General features: G+C 42.8%; 1 long non-coding RNA gene across 1 annotated transcript; it reads left to right on the forward strand.

Annotated features, from left to right (window-relative positions):
- Positions 1 to 534: 534 nt before the first annotated feature.
- On the forward strand, positions 535 to 3,972 carry LOC131280661 (uncharacterized). Its single transcript, XR_009188375.2, has 2 exons — positions 535 to 2,065; positions 2,593 to 3,972. It is a non-coding gene; the product is annotated as an uncharacterized lncRNA (long non-coding RNA).
- Positions 3,973 to 4,750: the final 778 nt, after the last annotated feature.

Genomic DNA, 4,750 nt, shown 5'->3' on the forward strand with positions numbered 1-4,750 from the left:
CCAGTGCAGGGACACAGGACGTGGGGGGGGGGGGGAGGGGGGAAGGCAGGGTGCCAAAGCAAACCCCAAGGACAGGAATCCTGCAGTGGAGTTTCCTGCAGGGGGGCCCTCGCAGGCCAGCAGATGCCGAGGGCAATCGTCGGCCTCGCCCAGGGAAAACCCCCCTCCTGATGGTGGTATCTCCCCTGCCGGTGGCTAGACTTCCCCTTTCAACCACTGCCATGCCCATATGAGAGTTCTCCCAGTTACACTGCCCTGCTCTCACCTTTTACTCATTTCCAAAGATTTACAAACAACCTTTCTACCAATTCCGCCCAGGTTAGCACTCAGCTTTCCGTTCTCGGACCTCATTCTATTTTCTGATGACCTATTTTCTAGTCACTGATTTCATGAATTTAAACAATATGAAATATTTAAACATGAAAGCATGATCCTACCCTATTTGTCTTTTTGTGTCTGGCTTGCTTCACTCATAATAATGTCCTCCAGGTTCATCCATGTCGTCATATGCTTCACAACTTCATTTCTTTACAGCTGCATAATATTCCATCATGTGAATACACAGTTGATTTACCTGTTCCTCGGTTGATGGACACCTGCGTTGTTTCCAACTTTCGGCAATAATGAATAACACCACTATGAACATGGGTGTGCAGAAGTCTGTTCGTGTCACTGCTCTCAGTTCTGGGTATATTCCCTATAGTGGTATTGCAGGTGTAGCAGTTTGATATTACTGATGAATTCTAAAAAGAAATATTGGATTATATTTGTAAACTGATCTTTTCCTCTGGGCATATTAGATTATACTGGATGCAGAGGTTGACTTGATTAAGTAATCAGACTAACCTATTGTGCCTGTAGGCCCCACGCCTTGGTGGGTGAGGATGCACAGATAAAAGACATGGCAAAGGGTAGAGTTAAGGGTTTCTGAGGTTGGAGTTTTGATGTTGGAGTTTGATGCTGAAGCCTTAAGCTGGAGCCTCGGGAAGTAAGCTCACAGAAGAAAGAGAAGCAAGCCCTGGGACGAGAGGAGCCCTGAGCCCAGAGAGAAGCAAGACCCTGGAAGGGATGAACTCAGGAAGCCCGAACCCTACAGACATCAGCAGCCATCTTGCTACAACAAGTGGAATTAGACTTTGATGAGGGAAGGAACCTATGCTTTATGGCCTGGTATCAGTAAGCTTCTACCCCAAATAAATACCCTTTATAAAAGCCAGCAGATTTCTGGTATTTTGCATCAGCACCCGTTTGGCTGACTACTACAGAATTTGGTACTGAGGAGAGGGGAAGTGCTTTTGCAATTACCGAAATGCTGGAACAGTTTTATAAATGGGTAAGGGGTTTTTTTTTGGAATAATTATGACATGCTTGATGGAAAAGGCCTGGATCACTTTGAAGAGACTGTTGATAACAATATGGATGCTAAAGAGACTTTTCATGATGCCCTGGGAGTAAATGATGAAACTATTGGAAACTGGAGGAAAGGTGATCCGTGTGTTAACGTTGCAGAGAACTTAGCAAGATTAACTCCAGGTATTTTATGGAAGGCAGAATTTGAAAATGACAAGCCTGGGCATTTAGCTGAAGAAATTCCCAAAGTAAATCCTGAGAATGCGGCTTGGCTTCTGCTTGCAGCTTATAGCAAAATGCTAGACAAGAAAGATATACTGAGGACTGAACTATTGGGAACAAAGAAAACAGAAATTAATTCTGGAAATTCCAAGCCTCTGGAAATCAAGCTCCCAGAAGAGAGTGCCCCACTAGTTAAGTTAGAGGACTTAACTAAACTTGAAACTTGTAAATCAGGATTGAAAACGCAGTTATTTTGAAAGATGTGTGGAAAGTCTTACTGTCTGATGGCTTGGACCCCTCCTTCCTGCAGGCTAAACCAACAGACGTTTTGAGAGAACTGTATGAACAAAACCACTGTCAGCCTGGAATAAAAGGGACATAAAAAGGAGGGATTGAAGGGGAAACGACTTCAAGAGGAGAACCATGGAAGCTGAGATCTAGAATTACATCACCTTGGGCCAAGAGAAGAACCCTACCCATATGCACAGAGAGGGTGAGTTTGCCCCAGGAGTTGAAGAGGGTGGCTGCTCCTGTCCAATGTTCTGGGAGAGTGTTGGTGCCCCAGGGTACAGAGAGGGTGGAGCACATTCCCTAAGGATTAGGGTGGTCAAGGTTGGGACTCCACAGGTGTGAGAGGAGTAGACCTGACCCCCAAAAGTTAGGGAAGGCCAGGCGGTCAACTCATTGCTCTGAGAGGGTTGAGCCTGTGTGCCAAAGGTCAGGGGGAATGTTGTCTTCATGTCAGTGTATGAGGGAGGTTAAGGCTCTAACCCGATTGGGTAAGGTGTGGCAATCACCCCAACAGTCTTGAAGGGAGAGGTCTGGAGATTGGTCAACACCCAGATGCTTGATAAGGTGGAACCAAGAAAATGGCCATTGGGCAAGCCTGTGGAAACGGTGGGTTCCCATAAGGCCCCGAGGAATAAGAACCATCTTCTTTTTTTTTTTTTTAGAATTGCTTACCATTTCTTTGTATTTTTATTGAACATTTTCAATATTTTCTTTTAACTTTCTGCCCAGCTACAACAACTAAGTGGGAAACCACAATTACAATTCACAGACTGTGGCACGAAAAAGGACACATACCCCGTCAGGAATGACACCAAACTCTTTCCTTTTTGTTCATTCAAAAGAGAGTCCAATGCATAAAAGTGTCAAATGGGAGCACTTTTTTTTTTCTTAGAAGGGGGAAAAACATTTATTCTGGCAGCGCTTTTACAATTCCAGGAAGTGGTTTTGATACCACAAGTTGCATGAATAGAAACCATAACAGATGTGGAGGGCATTTGCTTGAGAGGCAAGGGGCACCCGGTTGGAAAATCTCCTGTGACCCACTTGGCAGCCTTGCCTGGCTGCTGAGCCTACTTAGACTTCTTGTTGGAAGTCAAGTTGGAATTTCCTGCAGAGACAGTGAAAATTCCTGCGGAGCTGAATGTTTTCCGTGTACCCAACCCTCCCTCCCAGCACCCCATCCCCAAGCAAGTTCTCAAACTTTTCTGGAGCTGCTTTTGGTCACAAAGACTTTCCACCTGTGACAACCTATTTGCTGAAACCCACGTGACCCCCAGGAAGAACCATCTTCTTAAGCATGACTCTCAGACTTTGAAATCAAAGAGGATTCCCTGCAGGCCTACTGAACTGTAGAGAAACCGAGACACATGTTTCCCTCCCAATTTCTCTTTATTGTAATAAAAATGTTTATTCTTTGTCTGTCCATTTGTGTCTTGGAAGCAGTTGAATTGTTTTGTAAATTTCAGAGGTCTCTAGCAGACAGGGCTTCACCCCAAGACAAAACGTATTTTTAAAAATTGATTGTGATATGAGTTAGTACTTGCATTGTAACTGATTTAAGGTTTTCTTGAATATCGTAATGTCTTTTTGGAATACAGAGGGTGGAGTGTAGCAGTTTGATATTACTGATAAATTCCAAAAAGAAATATTGGATTATTTTTGTACACGGAACTTTTCCTCTGGGCATGTTAGATTACATTGGATTCATAGGTTTACTTGATTAAGTAATTACGTAAACCTCTTCTGCCAGTAAGGCATTGAGTTCCCAACCTTTGGTGGGTGGGACTCACAGATAAAATGCATAACAAAAAAGTTAAGGGTTTTTGATGTTGAAGTTTTGATGTTGGAATTTGATGCTGAAACTTTAAGCTGGAGCCCCAGGAAGTAAGCACACAGAGGAAAGAGAAGCCAGCCCCACGAAGAGAGGAGCCCTGAACCCAGAGAGAAGCAACACCCTGGAAGGAAGGAACCCAGGAAGCCTGAACACTCATAGGTGTTGGCAGCCATTTGCTCCAACATGTGAAAAGAGATTTTGGTGAGGGAAGGAATTTATGCTTTAAGGTCTGGTCTCTGTAAATTCTTACCCCAAATAAATACCCTTTATAAAAACCAACCAGTTTCTGGTATTTTGCATCAGCACCGCTTTGGCTGACTAATACACAGGGTGATGTGGCAAATCTCTCTCTCCACATCCTCCAATGCTTGTAATTTTCTGACTGTTTAAAAGTGGCCATTTTAATAGGTGTGAAATGATATCTCATTGTAGCTTTCATTTGCGTTTCCCTAATCATTAGTGATGTGAACATTTTTCATGAGTTTTTTTGCCATTTGTGTTTCTTCTTTGAAAAATGTCTCTTCAAGATTTTTGCCCATTTTTTAATCGGGTCATTGTCTTTTTATCGTTATCATTTCTTTTTATATCATATATTTTATCGTTAGCATTTCTTTATATATCATAGATATCAATCCCTTACCAGATATGTGATTTCCGAATATTTTCTTCCATTGAGTTTGCTGTATTTTCACCCTTTTGACAAAGTCCTTTGAGATGCAATGGTATAATTTTGAGGAGGTCCCACTTATCAGTTTTTTCTTTTGCTGCTCATGCTTTGGGTGTAAGGTCCCAAAAACTACCACCTATCACAAGGACTTGTAGATGTTGTCTTACATTTTCTTCTAGTAGTTTTAGGGTCCTGGCTTGTATATTTAGGTCTCAGGTCCATCTTGAGTTGATTCTTGTATAGGGAGTGAGATAGGGGCCCTCTTTTCTTCTTTTGGTTATGGGTATCCAGTTCTCCCAGCACCATTTGTTGAAAAGGCTGTTTTGTCCTGGTAACATGGCCTTGGTAGGTTTGTCAAAAACCAGTTGGCCATAGAGATGAGGTTT

Source organism: Dasypus novemcinctus, chromosome 12, assembly GCF_030445035.2.
Source record: "Dasypus novemcinctus isolate mDasNov1 chromosome 12, mDasNov1.1.hap2, whole genome shotgun sequence".
Classification (NCBI taxonomy): domain Eukaryota; kingdom Metazoa; phylum Chordata; class Mammalia; order Cingulata; family Dasypodidae; genus Dasypus; species Dasypus novemcinctus.